Source organism: Eretmochelys imbricata, chromosome 21 (assembly GCF_965152235.1).
Source record: "Eretmochelys imbricata isolate rEreImb1 chromosome 21, rEreImb1.hap1, whole genome shotgun sequence".
In the NCBI taxonomy this organism is placed as follows: domain Eukaryota; kingdom Metazoa; phylum Chordata; order Testudines; family Cheloniidae; genus Eretmochelys; species Eretmochelys imbricata.
This window is the reverse complement of record NC_135592.1, coordinates 19,191,453-19,213,358: the sequence shown is the minus strand read 5'-3', so window position 1 is coordinate 19,213,358 and position 21,906 is coordinate 19,191,453. Positions and strand designations below refer to the sequence as shown.

The following is a 21,906-nucleotide window of genomic DNA, read 5'->3' as shown; positions in this document are numbered from 1 at the left end:
GCTGGGGAAGGGGTGGCTCGCCTCCTGTCTCACTGCCTGGACCTGGCTGCCAGGAAGAGGGAGCTGGTTGCAGGACCACAGCCCAGCCTAGTGGTATTGTTTTCACAAGAGCCCCAGGGCTGTAATGTTACCAGGGGGCTCGCTCCAGCTCAGCAAACAGCAGGAGTCAGTTCCAGGAAGGGAAACACCCAGGTGCTGCTACAGGGGGGGCTTGTTTCTGAGCTCGGGAAAGTGAACCTTACCCTGTTACACTGTCCAGAGGGAGCCATGGCTGCAGGGAGCTCTGTGGAAAGTCTCCAGGATGAAGCTACTTGTCCCATCTGTCTGGAGTATTTCACAGAACCTGTCACTCTGGAGTGTGGGCACAATTTCTGCCAAGCCTGCACCACCCAGTGCTGGGGAGAATCAGACACAGGCATCACCTGCCCTAAGTGCAGACAAGCTGTGCAACAGAGAAACCTCAGGCCAAACAGGCAGCTGGCCAATGTCCTAGAAATAGCCAAATGGCTGGGTGTCCAGGCAGCGAAGGGATCAGGAGTGTGTGTGGAACACCAGAAAGCTCTGACACTGTTCTGTGAAGAGGATCAAACCCCCATCTGTGTGGTTTGCCATCTGTCCCGGACTCACCGAGCTCACACTGTGGTTCCCATAAGGGAGGATAACCAGGAGTACAAGGTAGGGAATTGCTGTCAAGTTCAATGAGTAACAGCTTTGGATTTTTATGCCAGGTGGAAGTTGCCTGTCAGAGGTGTGACTGCATTGTTCAACTCTGTAAGGCCTTCATTGTATGGGAGATGCTATAAACAATAAATGAGACAGCTGGGTGGCAGGAAGGGCAAACAATTAAGACTTGAAAAATTTCTAATGTGGGAAAGTTTTACCTGAGAAGCAGAATCCTTTTCAAACCCAGCTCCCACTGGTGAACTAAGGGAACTCTCTATGGAACAGAAGCTGTTAAATGATCAGTGAGGTTTAAATCACCTGCAGGCCTGTCTATGTGAGACTGTTGCCTTCAGACTGGAGAATATCAAGTTAAAAAGCTGATGTTGTCATTGCTGATTTGTATCTTAGCATTTAGCATCATTGTTGTTATTTGCATGCCAGTAGCCACTACAGAACCCAGATGAGATTTGACCTTGATTTTGCTGGAACCTGCACAAAACAGTGTGAGGGATAATCCCTGCTCTGAGCAGGGATAATCTAATGTATGGGTAATCTGAGAAGAAAAATGCAGAGTGGGATAGGAAATGGAGGGCCAGAGTGGGGAAGTTAATTGCCTAAGGTCACCCAGCAGGAGAGTGACTGGGTGGGCAATAGGACCAAGGTCTCTCAAGGCCCACACCAGTGCCTGAACCATGAGACTATGCTGTTGTGGCCCTAGCAGCTCCTAGCAGTGATGAAGTCTGTTAGAAGGGGAAGACTCTTTGAGAAAAGTCTGAAGCCAGTAAGGAGATTAATGTAAGCAGTGTCAGGATGAGCTCCACCCTGACATCTGGTGGTGAGGTGTGGCAAGTTGTGGAAAAGAACTTCAGGGGCCGATCTCATTTGCATAGGCACACCCACCACGCCTAGAATGAGACCATAGCTGCCCAAATGGTCACTTTGGCTGCTGTGGGATCCCCAGTGTCTCTGTTATTGGGGCAGGAAGAATAAATTGTTATTACCCTGATTATGGGAACTGTGCTTGGAACTGTACGTGGCCTTTTGTTATGATGGAGGGATTCACCATCAACTAAGTAGCACTCGCTAGGCAAGGGTCATGGGTTCCAAAACTGTGTGACTGGAGAGAGACTGGGGACAAGTATTAATACTTTGTGGTATGGGCCCCTTGGTGAGGGCCTTACATGCTAATTGCACTTCCTTCTCTCTTGACTGTGAAATATCAGAGCTAATTTTGATTTCATTAGAAGTCTAGTAAAAGGCTGGTGAGCTCACTTTGGGCTGACAGGGCACCAGCACTGGGGTTACCCTACTACAAGCTGAATTTACCTAAGAGCTGAAATCACTGAGTGTTGTGTTAAGTAGTGGGGGAGCCTGAAGATATATTGTGGAGCAGTTTGATGTGGAGCAGTTTGTGGATGGCAGGAGCTGCTTGTGGGCCGTGGAGCTGAGCGAAGGAGTTCGTGGGGCGGCTGGCTGGCGGAGCAGAGCGGAGTGCAGCTGAGCGAAGGAGTTGGTGGGGCGGCTGGCGGAGCTGAGCTGAGCGGAGCTGAGCGAAGGAGTTCGTGGGGCGGCTGGCAGAGCGGAGCGAAGGCCTATGGAGCTGTGGGGCGGTCAGCTTCAGATCATGTCAGGTGCCTCTTAACCCCCGTCCCGTCTCCACCCAGGTTGGGAGGTAAAGCTCCGCAGATAAACTTTCGAACTCTGGGGCTACCCTGACCAGGGACAGAGACTTTTGGGGCATTGGACTTTTGGGACTTTGGGTGATTTGGGGTTGCTGGACTCAAGAACCAAGGGGAAAAGGGCATGCCCCAATTTGCTTGGGGTGGGTTTTTTTTCTTCATGGGTTGTGTTATGAATCCTGTTGGTGGTGTTTCCCCAACATAATGCCACATTGTTTCTCTCTGTTATTAAAAGGCTTTTGCTACACTCAGACTATGTGCTTGCGAGAGGGGAAGTATTGCCTCTTGGAGGCGCCCAGCGGGGGTGGTATATATTTGTCCCAGGTCACTGGGTGGGGGCTCGAGCCGGTTTGCATTGTGTTATTGGAATGGATCCCGTAGATATTGAACCCGGCCCTTGTTGCTGCCAACTCTGACGAGCAGAAGGGTTACATTAAGTTTCTCCTTGGGATTCTGAATTTCCATGAGGGGTTATACTGAGATGCACCTTCACCCCTAAAAATAAAAATCAAACCACCCAAATCATTTCTGTTGATTCAGGATAAAATCCAGCTCTATTTGAAGATTCTGAGGGAAGAGAGAGAAAATTTCCAGGGATTTAAATTGAGTAGAGAGAAGAAAAGCCAGGAGTATCTGGTAGGCTCCTGTTGTTATTAACCTGCATTGACATGGGGTGCGAGGTTGGTTTGTAGGCAGATTCCCTTGTGGCCTTAGGAAATGTTGGCTTTTATCTACTACTCCATTACCACGGATGCTCTGTGCGTATGTGTGCACTCACCTCCAAACAGAAGGCCTGAAAAATCCTCTTCTCCATCTTCAGATTCTAAGCTTTCATTTCTGGTAATGAATTCTTGTCCACCTTTTGTGGCTTTGACAAAAATCTTGCCAAAATGATCTGAATGTATCCAATGCACAGTTCTGTGCCTGTCTGCACTTTTTGTTCAATTGATTCATTTTTTCTTTCCATACATCTGTGTCAACGTAGTTCTGTGTAGAGCTGAATAAACAACAAAACTTTTCATTGACTGGAAATTGGGAAAAAAATGGTCAAACCTAAAATAATTAAACAAAGTGCAGCAAATCAGTGTTCCATTTTTTCTTGGGCAGTGTTTTGTTTCAATTTTGACCACGAAGAAGGACTTTTTGAAGCAAAAACTAATTTCAAATTGAATAATCAAAACATTTTCTTGATTTTTTTCAGGATTTATTTATTTATTTATCTGCTTATTTATTTCTTTATTTATCCATCCAAAAAATGTGGGTGACATTGAGAGGAATTCATTAAATATTTCAGAGTCAATGAATCTGCCTTTTCCCTCCAAAAAAGTTTAGTGCAAAAAATGTCACCCAGATCTAGTGCTGAGTCTTGCCTCCAGCTGCCTTGGATCTGCATTTTTAAAGGCCACTGGTAACATGATATCCTAACCATGTCAGGCATGAGAATATCCCTTTAAGAGATATAGGGGCCAAATGGGAAGGTGTGAGAAAATCCTCTTTCTACTAACCACAGGTCACAGGCAAGTGTTAGATGTCTTAGAATGTGCAAAGAAATTCTCCCTCCTGCACACTCAGCACTCCATGAAAGGACCCCAGGCTCCATTCACGTCCCAAACAAGCCCTTTCCCTATTTTCTTACAGAAACAGACAGAAACAGAGAGGCAGAAGATTGTATCTGAATTTCAGAAACTGCGGCAGTTCCTGGAGGAACAAGATTGACTTCTGCTGGCCGAGCTGGAAAAGCTGGACAAGGAGATTGTGAAGATACAGAATGAAAATATCACCAAACTCTCAGAGGAGATTTCCCGTCTCAGTGAGCTGATCAGTGAGATGGAGGGGAAGTATCAGAAGCCAGTAAGCAAATTCCTGCAGGTGAGAAAGAGTAAGAAATACCCCAGATCCCACCACAGGGACAGGACCGTGCCCAAATTGTGAGCACTGGAGTCCAGCTGTCAGTGAATTCCTGAAATGTGCATTACAATTTTTCTATGACCAATTAGAGATATATAGATATGAGAGATGGAAAAGCCCCATTAGCTGAGATAATCCATGGTTCTGGGGCCAGACCAGAGCTTCTTTTTTCAAGATTTGCAAAATCCCTTCCATGCAATCCTCAGTGTGTTTCAAGTGGGTCTCAGATTATTTTTCTCTCTCTTTCCCCTCTAGGATGTCAGAAGTATCTTGAGCAGGTACATGGCTCTTTCTCACTCCCACACCCACTTCACATGCTGGGAAAGGACTTGGAAGCCATGTTAACACCACTTCTCTCCAGGCAAAATGTGTGGGGCAGGTTCACACTTTGGATACAAATCTCTCTAATGAATTTAATCCTGATGTTCTCACTTGCTGTCTGGAATGGCTTACAACTGTGAATGCCAAATTCAGGTCAGATGCCAGAAAACAGGGCAGACACCCTAAACTGGTGGTATATTCTATAATTAGATTTCACCGAACCAGTAACGAACATGCACTCCTGGATCACTGTATCAGTCTTACCATGGAGTCAAAGACAGTCCCCTTAGGATCTCCAGCCCTTCTTGCCACCCAGACAAACTGGGCTTTGTGATATTGGTCACTATACCAAATATCACATCACATTAGGTTACTCCCAACCACAAAGGGTCAGTCACTTACCCTGGTCAAATTTGTACTCTGGATCTCACCAAAGACAACGCTGAAGTAAATTCACTAGTAAACTAACTAAAGATTTATTAGCTAAGAAAAAGAACTGAGACTTATTGAGAGGTTTAAGCAGGTAAAATACATTAACAGGTGAGTCAAAGTGTATAACTCCAAGATGACAGCAGAGATGTAGTAGTCTGCTAGTTTTCCAAAAGTCTCTCAGGGATACTCAAAATCACTTTGGGGACCTCCTTCCACTCGCTCAGTATTCCACCCTCTTCGAATCTAAAACAGTTCAGAGATACAGGATCATTCCCTGGAATCAGTATTTATAGCTTCTTTCCACAGAAAGCAATCATCCAAGTGTTTTCATCACAGTGTGCATTTTTCCTTTGTTGACTAAATGCAGTCTGAGCCTGAAGATTTCCATTGTCGAATGCAATGACCCATGCTTGAAGTCAGCATGCTTCTTCATTTCCCGTTCCAAGGCCCCAATCCTGTCTGATGGGCAATTAAATTACAGAGATATTATGTTATGTATGTCCCTGTACTTAATTGACCCTAGATCAAAAGTGTGTGTTAGCATCAAGATGAGAATTTACCTGATGCGTAAACTTCATGAAAACTAATGGATTGTTACGTGCTATTACCTAACAATATGCATTATGTATGAGATAGCAGAGAACAGGTTACAGATGAGTGAAGACAATATCATTCACATTTCCTTTGAACTAGATTAATACTCAAACGAATTAGTACACTTAACATTTCTTTGATATTCACACAGAAGTGAATTGGCCTATGGCTTTGACCTGAGCTGGCCTGGTGGTGTCACACTGACCTTTTTTAGAGAAGACTCTGGAATTATCCATTCAGTGGGAAAGATTAACCTAAAGTATTTCTTAGAGATGTCACATCCCTGGGGGACTGGCTGCCTCAGGATTATGTGGGTGAAATGTGAGCCTTTCACTGCTGGGACACTGCAATCCAACCCAGATCAGCAGTGATGAAGAGTCTTTCCCACCTGAGGACTGTTTGGAGAACTATGTGCAATGAGCTTGGGAGGGGGAAGTTGGCATGGGAACTTCCTGTCCATCATAGCGTGGAGGCCAAGGAGTGAATTGTCCATGGAGACTCACTTCCCCTTTTATCCCCAGAGCTTGTCTCTCCAGGCCAGAGTTGAAGAATATTAATGGGACCTTTAAGCAAAATGTTACACTGCCATGGCCTGTGTTGCACCTACTTTGAGGCTGGGAGAAGTAGAGGAATTCTAACTTCAAGCCCATTAGAGCAGCAACGTTCACTAACAAGGAATTATAATGAGTCACTAAAGGAAATAACACAAAGTGAAATGGTTTCTCTCCAGCTATGAAAAGAGGAAGTTCCAGCAGCCTGTGGAGACTTTCCCTGAACAAGAAAAGAGACTCAGTGATTTCTCCCAGAAAACTATTGTTCTAACGGAGACTCTGAGGAAATTCAAAGGCACTGAGAAAGGATCTAGGAGAGGAAATTGGGATGAACCTCTGAGTCTGTGGGAGGAGATGTGTTCTTGATTTAAAATACTGTACATATCTATTGAATGAAAGGTGGAGAGTAGAGCTATTGAGCAGGTGTAGCAGGGCCCAAGCATCAGGACATCTCACATTAATTCATGACTTACCGAAGGTGACAACCTTAAGGCCCAAATTTAGCAAAATGGCCTAATTTTGGGTCCCTGAGAGTTTCTCTCTCCTAACTACAAAACTTGCAAAGTCCCTGGGGGTCACAGAAACAGGGGTGTTTACTCTGGCCGGATCTCAGGACTTCCCTAGCCTGTGCCAAGCAGCCACTGAATAGGGGAGTCACAAACTGCCCCCCTCTATCCCTTTGCCAGTTCAGGGGGAATCTGATCCATTGAGCCGACCCTTCCCAGCTTGAATTTCCACATACATAAAAAAACTTACTATTATTTGTATTCCTGTCTATGGAGGACAAAGGCCCTGTTGTGCTGAGCACTTCATTGACACTGAATAAATAGACCCAAAGAGCTCACAATTCAGAGCTCTGACCCTGCAAATCCTTAACATCCTATTAATGTCAAAGAGACCAAAGTGTGTACAGTTACATTGACACTAAGGTCTTTGCAGGATCTGGGTCTAGGGTCTGACAAAATGCAATAGGTGAATGAGACAAACCAGCTGGGATGTAGAGGGTGGGAGGAGATGATGAGGGGAAAGTAAATATTTCTTACAGATTGTATCTCGTAGGGTGCTTGTGAGCATAAGTGCCGACTCCATGGGTACTTCAGGGCTCAACCATAATTAAAAGACAGTTATATTAGTTACAAATGAGAATGCTGTTATAAATATGACAGCATGAAATCTCACCTCTCTTTTATCCTTTTCCTCTTCAGACACTCTGCCATCTGAACTGGAGATGGGGCACACAGACATGGTGAGATTGCAGGTGGACATTATCTTTTAAAGAAGGAGAAAATTCACATGAAAACATTTCATTAATTTGAAGCTACAGTTACCAGCCAAACCAACACAGACCATGACACTCACAGCCCTAAAAAAGAAAACATTCACTACTAAGGAGATCCCAAGCTGAAGTCACACAAACAATCCTGACAACAACCTTAGTGCTCAATTCATGCGCACACCAGTGAATAGAAACAGTCACTGACCAACATCCAAACACCCTTAATTCTGACCCCGGGGTTTTCATAGACATTGACAGGCCCTTTCAATATTAAATTGAGAGGAATGAGGACAGAGCTCTCTCCCCTGAGGGCTGACACATCCCTCTCCTTTACCCTGCCAGAGGCGGGTCTCGCCCATCACTCTTCTCCAACATCCTACGTTTCCTTTGGGCAGGATGGTGCTCTGCCATTAGAGCTGCTCCCTGCTTCATGGATTGGGGAGATGCTCTGCCTCAGATGGTGGCACCGCCTCCCTTCTCTCGGAGCTGAAGATGGGGCTACCCCTCCCAATGCCACCTCCTACTCTCTGGTCTTAAAGCATTCCCCAATGCTGAACCTTCCTTTCTATTCCTCAGCCTGGGAGTGGAGGCTGCATTTAGGGGAGGGAGCTTCCCTCTGGGGTTTAGAGCTGGTACCTGCCTCCTCTGCTCCCTCCTCACTAAAAGCTTCTGAAACCTTCCTTTCTGTTTCAGAGTAACAGCCGTGTTAGTCTGTATTTGCAAAAAGAAAAGGAGTACTTGTGGCACCTTAGAGACTAACCAATTTATTTGAGCATGAGCTTTCGTGAGCTACAGCTCACTTCATCAGATGCATACCGTGGAAACTGCAGCAGACTTTATATATACACAGAGAATATGAAACAATACCTCCTCCCACCCCACTGTCCTGCTGGTAATAGCTTATCTAAAGTAATCTTCAGGTTAGGCCATTTCCAGCACAAATCCAGGTTTTCTCACCCTCCACCCCCCCACACAAATTCACTCTCCTGCTGGTGATAGCCCATCCAAAGTGACAACTCTTTACACAATGTGCATGATAATCAAGTTAGGCCATTTCCTGCACAAATCCTTTCTGTGTCTCTGCAGCTGGGAATGGAGCGGCCCCAGCAGGGGAATCAGGGACCTGAAGCCTCTATAAAACACATGAAAGTAATGAGTGGCTCCCATTAAACAGAATGAGAAACTGCAGTGACCCCTCTGCTCAGTCTCAGGCGCCCAGGACAGAGGCAGCTCCCTGGGACCCAGGACTGTCCCAGCCAGAACAAGGCTGTTGGGAGTGTGAGAAATGGTCCCAGTCTCCCCCAGGGCTGAGCTCTGCCTCTAATGCTCTGATTCTTTCTCTCCCCAGAAAATGTGACTCTGGATCCAGACATGGCTCATCCCATCCTTATGCTGTCTGAAGATCAGAAAAATATGAGATGTGGATTCACGTGTGAGGATCTGCCCAGTAACCCAGGAGAGATTTGACACTGATCCCTGTGTGCTGAGCTGTGAGGGATACACCTCGGGGAGACATGCCTGGGAGGTGGAGGTGTGGGATAAGGGATGCTGGGCTGTGGGGGTTGCCAGAGAGTCTGTGAGGAGGAAGGGACATCTCATCCAGAACCCTGAGGAAGGGATCTGGGCTGTGCAGCGGTGGGTGGGTCAGTACCAGGCTTTAACCTCCCCTGTTACCCACCTATCCCTGTGCAAGGTACCCCAGATGATCTGGGTTTCTCTGGACTATGAACAAGGGCAGGTGACATTTTTCAGTGCTGGCAATGAGGCCCCAATCTTCACTTTCCCACTGACTTCTTTTGCTGGGGAGAAAATCCGCCTGTGGCTCTGGGTGGGGGGCAGGATCCCAGCTCAGGCTGTGTCACTGAGATACATGGGAAATACCTCACTGGGGACCCTCAGATCAGTCTCTCTAGCCTCAGACACCAGACTCTATGACCCTGGAGGACTCTTGTCTGCTTCCAGACTTTCTACTGTGTAGTCTCTACTGCCCTGGAGGTTCTGGGGGTCTGGTCTGTCAAACCATAGGCAGCTGGGATTGACTGAGATGGAGAAGTCAATCTCATTGTTCCAGGGATTGTGCAGCCTGTTTGTCACTGTCCTCCATGATCTGGGAGGACTCTGGGGATACTGTGTCAGACTGTGTCACTGAGACCTGTGGGGGGAGGGGGTATAGCTCACTGGGAATGAAAAAATTGGCTTCTCTTTCAACAGTCGTCCTAGTTTCTATGACCCTGGAGGACTCCCATCTGGCTAGGCTCATCTCTATGACCCTGGATGACCCCTCTTTACCAAACCCACAACATCCATATGAGCCCTCAAATCTCCTGCCCCTTCCCTCCATGAATAAGAAGAGAGGGAAAACCCTGGAGCTGCAGGAGGAGCAGAGGGGCTCTGAGGGGAAGGGGCAGATGTGGGGCTTCAGGGATCAGAATTGATATAGGATTGAGGGCAGAATTGATTTGGAGGCTGGGGGCAAATTACTAGCTGGGCTGGGGGACAGGGAGATGTGGGGGTGGCAGGGAAACATGAGGAGAAGCAGGAGGCTCTGCACCAGCAGGGATCCTAGGAGAAGGAGACCCAGTGACTGGAGAGTGTGACCTCCAGGACCCCAGGGAAAAGGAGCATATAATAGGGGAGTGACATCATCTGGATGAAGATGAGCTGGCTGTGTGGAGTGGAAAGGCACATATGGCACATATTTGACCAGAAGGGAGAAAAATCATGAAAGAAAAAAATCAATTAAAACGAGAGTAAACAGTGAAGCCTGGGCAAGTGGAGGGAAACTGAAATGGAAAGAGTGAAAGCAAAACAATCCTGAGAAGGAAAATGCTCAGGGGGCAGCACAAGGGGAAGTGATAAACTCAAGCGAGAGAACTGGGAAACCAAGTTGGAATGATCTGTGATAGGGAACAGAGGAGTGTTAGAGGGAGACAGAGAAGCAGTGATGGAAAATGTCTGCTAGAGAAAATGATGTGCCAAACTGGATGAAATAAAAGAAAAGTAGTAATGGGCTTAATCTGCAGCAAGGGAGATTTAGGTTAATGTGACACGTACCTCAAATTAGCACCCTGTACCCCCATATTCATCATCCATATATGGTTGGGATATTTAATACAAAGCATGCCATGTAAGATATCATATGAAAGATTATGATCTGCTGAAGCCCATTGTTCTGTCGAAATATGTATATCATTAGCGTGCATGAAGTTATGAAATTTTGCTTTATGTTTGTTACTGAAATACATTGCAAATTTATATTTATATAAAGTCTGCTGCAGTTTCCACGGTATGCATCCGATGAGGTGAGCTGTAGCTCACGAAAGCTCATGCTCAAATAAATTTGTTAGTCTCTAAGGTGCCACAAGTACTCCTTTTCTTTTTGCGAATACAGACTAACAGGGCTGTTACTCTGAAACCTGCTTTATGTTTGTTACTGAAATACATTGCAAATTTGAGAGTCTCTATTACAAGGGTGATGATCTCCACCCAGGAGGGAGTTCAACGACCATTAATCACCAGGGGAGTTGTAATCAAGGGATATACAATTCAATGACAGTTTCACAAGCACCACACAATGGGGACTGCTCAACTCTATGACTCAGTCGCAAAAGACCACACCAGGGGGATTGCTCAACCCTGTGACTCAGCAAAACCCACCAGAAAATGTCTGGGCAAGTGTCTTCTAGGCACATGGACTAAGGATATAAAATAGGAGACAGTAGTATCGTGCTTTTCCCTTTCTTCTCCCTCACCTACGCTGGAAGCAACAAGAATGCTGGGAAGACAGAAAGACTCAGCTGAGGAGACTAGTCTCAGGCTTGAGAGAGAGGCCTGTGTATTATGAATTGTAACATCCAGTGGGGTGAGAAAATTGCTTGATCTTAATACTGCTGAGAGTAGTAAGGTTTAAGATTTAGATTGCATGCTTATCTTTTATTTTCTTTGGTAACTATCTCTGACCTTTTATGCCCACCACTTATAATCACTTAAAAATCTATCTTTCTGTAGACAATAAACTTGTTTTATATTTTCCCTAAAACACTGTGTTTCAGTTGAAGTGCTTGGGAAATCTCAGCTCAGCTTACAAAGGCTTGTGTATGTCATCTCCACATTGAGAGAGGGGCAGACTGGGTAATAAATGTATACTGGTCAGGTTCTGACCAGGGCATGATGGTACAGCTCTGAGGTGCAAGGCATGAATGCTCCCAAAGCCACTCACAAATCACTCATGCATTCTAGCTGGGTGTGTGGCTCCACGTACTGTTGTGCTGAGTGATAACAGTGTCTGGAGGAGTTTGCTGCTTGTCACTAACAAAGGATTCTGAGAGATAGCCCAGGCTGGAGAGTTAAGAGGGCACAGTGGTACCCCAGTTCCAGGTTGTACCCCGGGGACCCCATCACAGTTAGATATTAGGAAAAACTATTGAACTATAAGGGTATTTAAGCTGTGGAATAGGCTTCCAAGGAAAACCGTGGAATCCCTATTATTGGAGCTTTTAAAAACAAATCGGACAAACAGCTGTCCGTGACTGTCTAGGTTTATTTGGTCCTGCTACAGTGCTGGTGGCTGGACTTGACTTGATGACTTCTTGAGGTCCCTTCCATCCCTATAGTTTTATGATCTGCTGATTCTAAAAAGAAGAATGAAAGGGAATGTGAGAGGGAGAGGGAGATCTATAAAATGTTACCAAAAGTGAGATTGCAACTCATTCATTCCACCCCATAGTTCATGGACATTATTTTTGCTGTAGTGCCTTTCAGAACAACGCGTCTTCAAATTTTGTATGTTTTTACAGTGGGTTCTGTTTATGAAAGATCCCTCTCAGTTCCTTTTAAGCCTGACATTCGCTTAAATGAAACATATAAACCATTCTCCTTGTGTATTTCCCTTTAATTACCCAGCTGTGATTTTTGAAGGCAGTGAAGGGATTCTCCCTTTCCCCCAAGCTGATTGTGTTACCCCACATCTGTGTGTGTGTGTGTGTGTGTGTGTGTGAGAGAGAGACTCCGTTGATAGCCTGGGTCTTGTGCTGCTATCCCACCTGCACTCTGGGTCATGTGCTTTATATAAATATATACATCAGGAATTGTTCATCTATGCTCTGCAGAGAGCTGATTTGATCACTTCACCTCTCAACCCCCAAACCTGCCAGTGGCTGACATCAGCAATCAAAAGGCGTGATAGATCTTGGCAATATGGAACACTTGAATTTTATGGCACAATATACCAGATTCAACAGATTATAATGGTTTTAACTATTGTGTGAATTAAATAAACTATTAAAAAAGGAAATTAAAATATGTATCAAAGAGAACCACACAATCCCCACTTCCACGGCAACAGGGCTGGTGCTATGGCCACTCCTGTCCCCAGCACACACCTCCACCACTTGACCTTCAGGAGGAATTGCTATTCTTGCTGAGGACCAAGCACTGGAATGGGCCTTGACACACACACTTTGCCAGGAGGTTCTCTTCCTGGCTTGAGTGTGGGATAGCGATAGATTACCAAATCATATCTATTACAGGCATTGATCCTGAAGAGCAGTAGAAGTGAGTGGCTAGCATCTTGGCTTTCTATAGTGGAGAGCTACGTTTTCTTCCCAGTTCCACCTGAAGTGACCTTGTGCAGCCTCTCAGTAAATTGAGGGAGAAAGTGTCTAATACTTGCCTGCTTTCCAGGGTAGGGGATGTGGTGTGTCATTAGGGATATGGGTTGTGATGTGCATGGAAATGCAAACAACAAAAAGGAGAGGTGATATTTGAACTCATTGGTTGCTAGCTCTTAGTTTGCTGCACTTTGCCATCAGCTACTGGACAAATGTCTCTCTTTCCCTTGCGTCTGTGATAGGCTGCTATCTTCTTTGGAGCAACAGAACAAGCAGCCAAAATCAGCACAACTGATGAACATTCCATCTGTAAGCAGAGTCAGGCTAAGCTCTACCCTGACATCTGGTGGTGAATTGTGGCAAGTTGTGGAAAAGAACTTCAGGCGCTGATCTTGTTTGCATAGGTTTCAGAGTAACCGGCGTGTTAGTCTGTATTCGCAAAAAGAAAAGGAGTACTTGTGGCACCTTAGAGACTAACCAATTTATTTGAGCATAAGCTTTTCGTGAGTTGCATCCGATGAAGTGAGCTATAGCTCACGAAAGCTTATGCTCAAATAAATTGGTTAGTCTCTAAGGTGCCACAAGTACTCCTTTTCTGTTTGCATAGGCACACCCATCCCGCCTAGCATGAGCCCACAGCAGCCCAAATGGTCACTTTGGCTGCTCTGGGATCCCCAGTTTCTCTATTATTGGGGCAGAAAGAATAAAGTGTTGTTACCCTGATTATATGAATCAAGGACAGTGGAACTATTTTATGATGGAGGGACTCACCATCAACTAAGTAGCACTCGCTAGACAAGGGACATGGATTCCAAAAGCCAGTAGCTTGAAAGAGGTTGGGGCTAGATATTTGTACTAGGTGGTGTGGGTCTGTTTTTAGGGGTCTGAACCACTAATTACACCTTCTTGTCACTGTAGACTATCAGAGGTAATTTTGATTCTATTAGGAGTCTAGTTACAGGCTGCTGAGTTGGATTCACTTTGGGCCAATGGTGCTCTAGCATTGAGGCTCTCCTATTACAAGCTAAGTCAATAAAGAGCTGGAATGGCTGGGTGCTGTGTTGGGGGGGCTGAAGATACATTGCAGAATGGATGGCAGAGCAGCGCAGTTTGCAGGATGGCTCGTAGTGAAGGCTATAGCAGAACCTGACAGAGAGGTGGGGCAGTTGGCCTCTGACCATGTAAGGTGCCCCTTAACCACCCCACCCGCATTTCTACTCAAACTGGGGTGTAAAACTTTGCAGATAAACTTTTGAACCCTGGGGCTGCACTGACCAGGGACAGAGACTTTTGACTTGTTGGACTTTTGGGACTTTGGGTGATTTTTGGATTGCTGGACTCAAGAACCAAAGGGAAAGGACATGGCCCAATTTGCTGGGGTGAGTCTTTGCTCATGGTTTGGTTTATGGACCCCAGTTGTGGTGGTTTCCCTATTTAATGCTGATGTCGTTTACCTCTTGTTATTAAAGATTTTCTGTTACACCGAGATTCTGTGCTTGTGAGAGGGGAAGTATTGCCTCTTTGAGGCACCCAGGGGTGTGTGTAAGATTTTCCCAGGTCACTGGGTGGGGGCTCGAGCCAGTTTTGCATTGCATTGTTGAGAGGGAACGCCTATGTACTGAACCCGGCCCTTGCTGCTATCAACTCAGCCTGGCAGAAAGGTTACACACCAATCTAGTAACTTGGGAGCTCTGCCCATCATATGGTGCTGATCTTCCTTCTTCTTTCCAGTAGGTAACTTACATTCAAAGGCAACTAAAATATAAGGCATGTGTTGTTCACATTTCTTTTCCTCACCAGCATTTGCAGTGTGTTAAGGGGAGGGGAGCTGCTGCTAGAGACAGTCACTTTGAGATGGGGTCCAAACTTTGCAAAAGTTTGAGCTCCCCCTTCCCCCCACCTTGCTGTCAGAGCTGAGAATTTGTTTTCCATCTGTTCCTTAATGAAATAGCTAGCACACTGCATATGGCTGCCAGGGAGCATCGGGGCCTGGGAAGCTAATTTACAACAACACAGGTAGGTCACATTACTCAGCTGCAACAATATGGCCAGTGTGATGAAACAGCAGTGACGCTGAGCCAGTTTCTCAGCTGGGGCACTGAGTGTGTTCCCTGGCTTCAATGGATCTCAGCGAGCTGATGCAGCTTGAAGAAGTAGCCTCTTATTATAGCCAGTTACAGAGCAACCTGTGCAACTGCCTGCATCCCCAAAAGCATCTCCTGCCAGTGCTTCCTTCCCTTCATGGTTGACTCCCCTTTCCTGGTCCCAGGTGGCCGTGCCCCAGACTCTCACAGGCCCCCTCAGTCTGGCCCCTGATCTCCCTTCTGCAGCTGGGGTAAACCAGTGGCCTGAGGACTTTGCCGTTCTCTATTTTGCCAAGCCCGTGCGCTGTGCAGGAGCTCCAAAGAGGGCCGGGACCTTGCTAGAAGTGGGGACACTGGCAGGAGAACAGAAGTAGTAGCCAGGCCACTACCAGGCCCTGAGACCTCGCATAGATTGTCACAGTTGTTTGTGTTTCTTTAGAGAGAGCTGTTATTTTTTAATACCACAAACAATGAGTTTACTGAAGTCCTGCTTTGCTCATTCACTGTCACATTCAACCTCTGTGACTGCAGTAGAGGGGGCACATTAAATGCTCATTAAAATTGTTCAAATGTCTTTAAGATTTGAGGAACATCAAAGAGTTGGGGAAAATATTTATGCCTTAAAAGGAAACTTGAAATATGTACTGCACGATAAAGCTTCTGGCTTGACTCTAAGGAAGGGGGAGCTGGGAACTCCCCAAAGACTGTGCCCCTGCTGAGCAGTTTCTGACAGTTTAATGAGACAGGTGAAGGAATCCCCACTCCAGCTACATGAGGATTCACCTCAGGGAGACATTGCTGGGAGGTGGAGCTGGAAGATGGGATGTGCTGGGCTGTGGGGGTGGCCAGAGAGTCTGTGAGGAGGAAGGGAGGGATCAGACGTAATCCTGAGGGGGGGATCTGGGCTGTGATGTGGTGGGTGGATTGGTACCAAGCTCTCACCTCCCCCGAGACTCCCCTGACCCTGAGTCATGTCCCCAGCAGGATCCGGGGTTGTCTGGACTATGAAAGGGGCCAGGTGACATTTTTTGATGCTGATAATGAGGCCCCGCTCTTCACTTTCCCGCCAGCCTCTTTCCCTGGAGAGAAAATCCACCCCTGTCTCTGGGTGGGGGCCAGATCCCAGCTCAGACTGTGTTACTGAGACATGGAGGGAACACCCCACTGAGGACCCTGAAATCAGCCTGTCTAGTCTCAGATGCACCAGTCTCTATGCAGACTTTCTTCTGTGCAATTTCTTTGACTTTGGAAGTTCCATGGGGTCTGGACTGTCAAACCATAGAGAGCAGGGGGTGATCAAGATGGAGAAGCCAATCCCATTGTCCCAGGCATTGTGCAGCCCCTTTATCACTATTTGCTACGATCTGGGAGGACTCTGGAAATCATGGGTCAGACTGTGTCACTGAAACTGGATGCGAGGGTGAGGAGAGAGGGGGAAAGTAAAGCACACTAAGGCCTGTTCCACATTACAGAGTTAGGTCATCATAAGGCAGCTTTCTGACGGGATCCCCGGGGTGCACCCTAGGGCCATGGGACCACTGTGCCCTCTTATCTCTCCATCCTGGGCTGTCTCTCACAATGCTTTGCTAGTGAAAAGCAGCAAACCTCTGCAGGCACTGTTATCACTCAGCACAACCACACGTGGAGCCCCCCCGGGCAACTAGATTGCATGAATGCTCCCAAAGCCACTCATGAATCACACAGAGAAAGGCACAAGCCGAATCCCCCCTGCTGCCAGCCTTATACCTCAGGAATATACCATCTTGCACTTCTCAAGACGAGCTGTGCAAGTTCATTAATTGGTTCACCACTTCATCAATGGAAAGTGGATATAAACCAGCCTTTGTAAACCTGAGCAGATTTGCCACGCACTTCATTTAAACTCACTGGTAAAGATGAAAAGTAAAATAAGTGTATTGATTAGAAAAGATAGATTTTAAGTGATTATAAGTGATAGGCAAAACGTCAGAGTGGCTACCAAAATAAAATAAAATAAAATATAAGTATGCAGTCTAAACTCTCAATCCAATTAGACTGGGCAACATCTAGATTAAGCAGTTTTTCTCACCCCACTGAATATTGCAGTTCATAGTACATAGGTTTCACTCTTGAAATCTGGGCCAATCTCCTCTGTTAGAGTCTTCAATCTTCTGAATGTCCTTATTGCTTGCAGCACAGGTTTGGTGGAGGATAAAAGGCGAAGCATGGGGCCACTGTGTTCTGTTTTATATCCTTAGTCCATGTGCTTGGAGAACACAAGTCCAGGCATGTCTGGTGGACATTGCTGAGTCACAGGGTGAGGTATGTCACCTGTGAGTGAGTCATTGAATTGTAACTCCTGTGCTGGTGATGTCTGTTCAGCACCCACCCTGGGGTTAGTTACCTCCCTTGTCATTATCTCTAGAAAGCTAGTATCTGGGCTCTTCCCAAAACCACAGCATATTTTAGTGAAAACCATACAACACAATTCTTATAATTTTATATACATTAATGGTACACATATTTAGATGGAACAGTGGGTTTCAGCAGATATTCAGGCCTGTCTGTAAAGGCCTAGACTCTAAGAATTTAGGTGTATTCTTATCACTTGGCTAGTTATAGAGGTATAAAAGAAAGAATCAAAATCACTGTCTGCCGGTGTAAGGGCCTTCTCTTACTGTGACCGTCTGAGGCCCTGTGCTTAGGCTAAGGCCTTTGGCTAAGCAACAGAGGCAGCCATAAGCTGGGAAGTGAATGGTCACATCCTCACATTCCAAACTAGTCACATTGAAATAAGGTGCTATTGCGCTGTTAGGAATACAATCCTGTCCTGATAGTGCCTATCACCTCCAGAGAAAGGGAAGTGCCTAGAAAATGTAAAAGGAAACTTAGTTTGATAGCATCCTGTCTGGCAAGAACTCACTTATCAATAGCTGGGATGTGAAATCCTCACTTCTGTATTGTTTTGTCATTATAGTTCCCACTTTGCTATTGTTTGTCTGTATAATCTCTGTCTGGTTCTGTGATTGTTTCTGCCTGCTGTATAATTAATTTTGCTGGGTGTAAACTAATTAAGGTGGTGGGATATAATTGTTTACATAATCATGTTACAATATGTTAGGATTGGTTAGTTAAATTTCAGGAAAATGATTGGTTAAGGTATAGCTAAGCAGAACTCAGGTTTTACTATATAGTCTGCAGTCAATCAGGAAGTTAGTGTGTGTGTGTGGGGGGGGAAAATGGGAACAGGGAATGGGGGTGGGGAAATTGGAGTCATGTTTTGCTAAAGGGGGAAATGGGAACAGGGAATGGGGGTAAGGAAATTGGAATCATGTTTTGCTAAAGGGGGAAATGGGAACAGGGACACACGTGTAAGGCTCTGTGGTGTCAGAGCTGGGAAGGGGGACACTAAGGAAGGAAACTGGAATCATGCTTGCTAGAAGTTCACCCCAATAAACATCGAATTGTTTGCACCTTTGGACTTCGGGTATTGTTGCTCTCTGTTCATGAGAGAAGGACCAGGGAAGTAAGTGGGTGAAGGAATAAGCCCCCTAACACAACACTATTCTTATAATTTTATATACATTAATGGTACACATATTTAGATGGAAGAGTGGGTTTCAGCAGATCATAACCTTTCCCACAATACCTCACATGGCATGCTTTATATGAAATATCATAATTATATGTAAATGAGGAATATGGGGCTTACAGGGCTCTCCCCCAAGGTATAGTGTGTCACAAGCTTACGTTGACCTAATAATGTCAGCGTTTACGCTCCAGAGTTTCTCTCTCTGATGTAACTCACCTGCTACATTGACTTAATAACTCTACCTCTGTGAGAGACGTAGTGCTTAAACTGATGTAGTTAGGACAACACTGTAGACACTGCATTGCTTATGTTGACTTAAGTGGCCTCCAGGAGGTGTCCCACAATGCCCCACTGTGATCACTCTGGTCACCATTTTGAACTGTGCTGCCCAGCTCCCAGGTGCACTGGAACAAGCCCCTCCCCGTTAAAGAACCAGAAATTTTTGAAATTCCATTTCCTGTTTGCTTGGCATGGAGAGCTCACGTAGAAACTGCCCAGCTGAGCATGCTGGCTACACAGTCCAAATGTGCTCCTGTCTGGGCTAAGTGTAGGAGACGGTGGATCTCCTGGGTCTGTGGGGGGAAGAGGCTGTATAGACACAGTTCCTATCCAGCCATAGAAATGTGGACATCAATGAGCAGATCGCTCGGGGAATGGGGGAGAAGGACTACGAGAGAGACACCCAGCCAAGGAGCTGCGGCAGACATCCCGGAAGGCAAGGGAGGCAACCAGTTGCTCTCGTGCAGCACCGCAGACACGCCACTTTTACAAAGATCTGCATACTATCCTCTGCGATGACCCAACTTCCCCGCCAAGGGTTCCCTGGATACATCGGAGGAGATGGAGTCAGTGGCCACTGCAGGCAACCCTGAGGATGAGGTATTGGACAAGAAAGAGGAGGAGGAGAAAGGGGCACAGGCGAACAAGCGACCCATTGTCACGCCGAGCCAGGAGCTGTTTGTAACCCTGGAGCAGTCCAGCATGGGCAATCGTAATATCAGGGAATGAACGTCTGGTAAGTAAGCAGTTTGCATTGATATTGTGGGAACATATCTTCTCATTCACTATTCTTTAGTTGTGTTACAAGAGATAGTGAAATACCCAGTTGAGGTAGAGTGGCTGTCTGCTTCTCATTGCCAGGCACAGCTAGGCAAAGGGGACCCTGCAAACCAGTTGGTTATGCACACTGGGATGTCCTGGAATCCTCCATAGAGATCTCAAGGAAACTTTCCTGGCGGTAATCTGCAGTCTGTTGCCGAAGGTTTCTGGGAAGGGCTGCCTTATTTCTTCTGCCACAGTAGGACAATTTCCTACGCCATTCATCTATTAATTCAGAAGGCATTATTGCAGCACCCAGGCTAGCACCATATGGACCAGGACTGTGCAGCAGCTGTTCCCTTTCCACCTCTGCTACCCTCAGGAGTGAGATATCAGCTAAAGTCACCGCTGCCTGTGGGAAACGATGCCTGTACTTAGTTCAGTTGCCCAAACCGCAAACACTACTGCCTGTATGCCCCCCCGCTTCCGTCTTGTGCCAGCTCATCCCCTACTCCCTCTCCCCTCCCCCGCCTGGGCTCTACTCACCATGGCTGGGAAGCCAGCGCTGTCCATGAATACCTGGCCAAAGTGAGATGGTACTTCTTTAAACTTGCATGGATTCAGGGGAGTGATTTCAATATAGCCTTATAGCTTCACTATGCACTCACAATAGTGCCTCTGTACATTGTTTCTTTTGCAGCTGAAAATGCAACCTTCATCTCTCCCTCCACACCAGTGGAGAAGCTGAACCAGATAAGGAGGTGAAGGAAGAGAATGCGGGATGACATGTTTGCAGAGATCACGCAAGCCTCTGGAGCAGCGAACATTGAGCAGAGGGCGTGGAGGTCATGGTCTCGCACAAAATGGACAGGGACATTGAGGACAGGAGAAAAGCTCAGCAGAATGAGCGTGACACGCAGCAGGAGATGACGGCACTTCTGAAGGAGCAAACAGACATGCTGAAGAGCCTGGCTGACCTTCAAGTGCAACACATTTGAGCTCGCCTCCCTCTGCAACCCATTCAGAACTGCATTCCAGCATGATGCGGCAGTCCCCCCACACACTGCACATGGTGTCAGGGGCTGGTGCCCTATCACTGCCACTCCACCCTGCGGGAGAGTACAGACATCACAGTCACATATACACTGATCTGTGACAGACAAGATCAGTGTATGTGTTTTTAAAAGGCAAATGAATGCGCTTTCCCCCTCCCACATTCATTCCACATTCGTAAATAAAGTTTATTTCTGTTGTACATATATTTCTTTGTATGTGTTGTTCTTTCTTTTTTAAAAAGAATTCTTTAGACATTTTTCCAAATCAATTTTCTAAAACAATATTTGTTTTATTGTTTCATACAATGGAGGCTTTACAGAGCTCAGAGATGCAGTTACACCAATAGCCGTGATAGGCAACTTGCTATCAAATTAATCTGTAATTAAAATCCCAAGTTATTACTCTTATTAATCATTTCTTAGGTTATCCAAAATCTAAAGTTAGAGACAGCTGCCAGGAAGCAGGGCTACGGAGGAAAGGGGGCTGGGAGAAGTGGGAGAGAGGTGAAGGGAGATCTCAGAAAGCTGGTCTCAAAAGGGAGAGGGGAGGGCTGGGGATATTGGTGGAGTATTGAATTAATGATCATTAATTACTGTGATCGTTATACATATTAATACATGATGGGCCAAATATATGTATTTTATTGATTATATTATGCATTAGTATTTATTATATTAATTTATTTAATATGAGTATTTATTCATCATATTTTCAAACTGAAATGATCTCTGGAACATTTGGCAGGGGAGGAAATAGGTAAAAAAATCAAACATTTGACCCAAGCCAGGATTTTTTAAAAATATATATATTTTAAAATACTCCTGAATTTTAGGGCAATCCCATGATTTCTGGTGGCCTGGCTCACCATTTTTGAACTCTGAGGCAATAGCGGGTAGAAGACAATGGGGACTGGAGTGGGGAACCTGGGAATTGAAGGGGAAAAAATGAATAGAAGTGAGAAGGAAAAAGGCCCAGATAATCAGACATATTTATGCACCTAATTCCCATTTAAATCCATGGGAGTGAGGCACCTAAAAACCTTTGAGGAACTGGTCTTACATGACTAAGCTGTTTGACAGTGAGATTTGTAGATTGCATTGAAAGTGATGGTGTCATTTGTTGTT

General features: G+C 45.9%; 1 pseudogene; it reads left to right on the top strand.

Moving 5' to 3' along the window:
* The first annotated feature begins 267 nt into the window (after positions 1-267).
* LOC144278330 (E3 ubiquitin-protein ligase TRIM39-like) lies at positions 268-20,491 on the top strand (annotated as a pseudogene).
* The last annotated feature ends 1,415 nt before the right edge of the window (positions 20,492-21,906 follow it).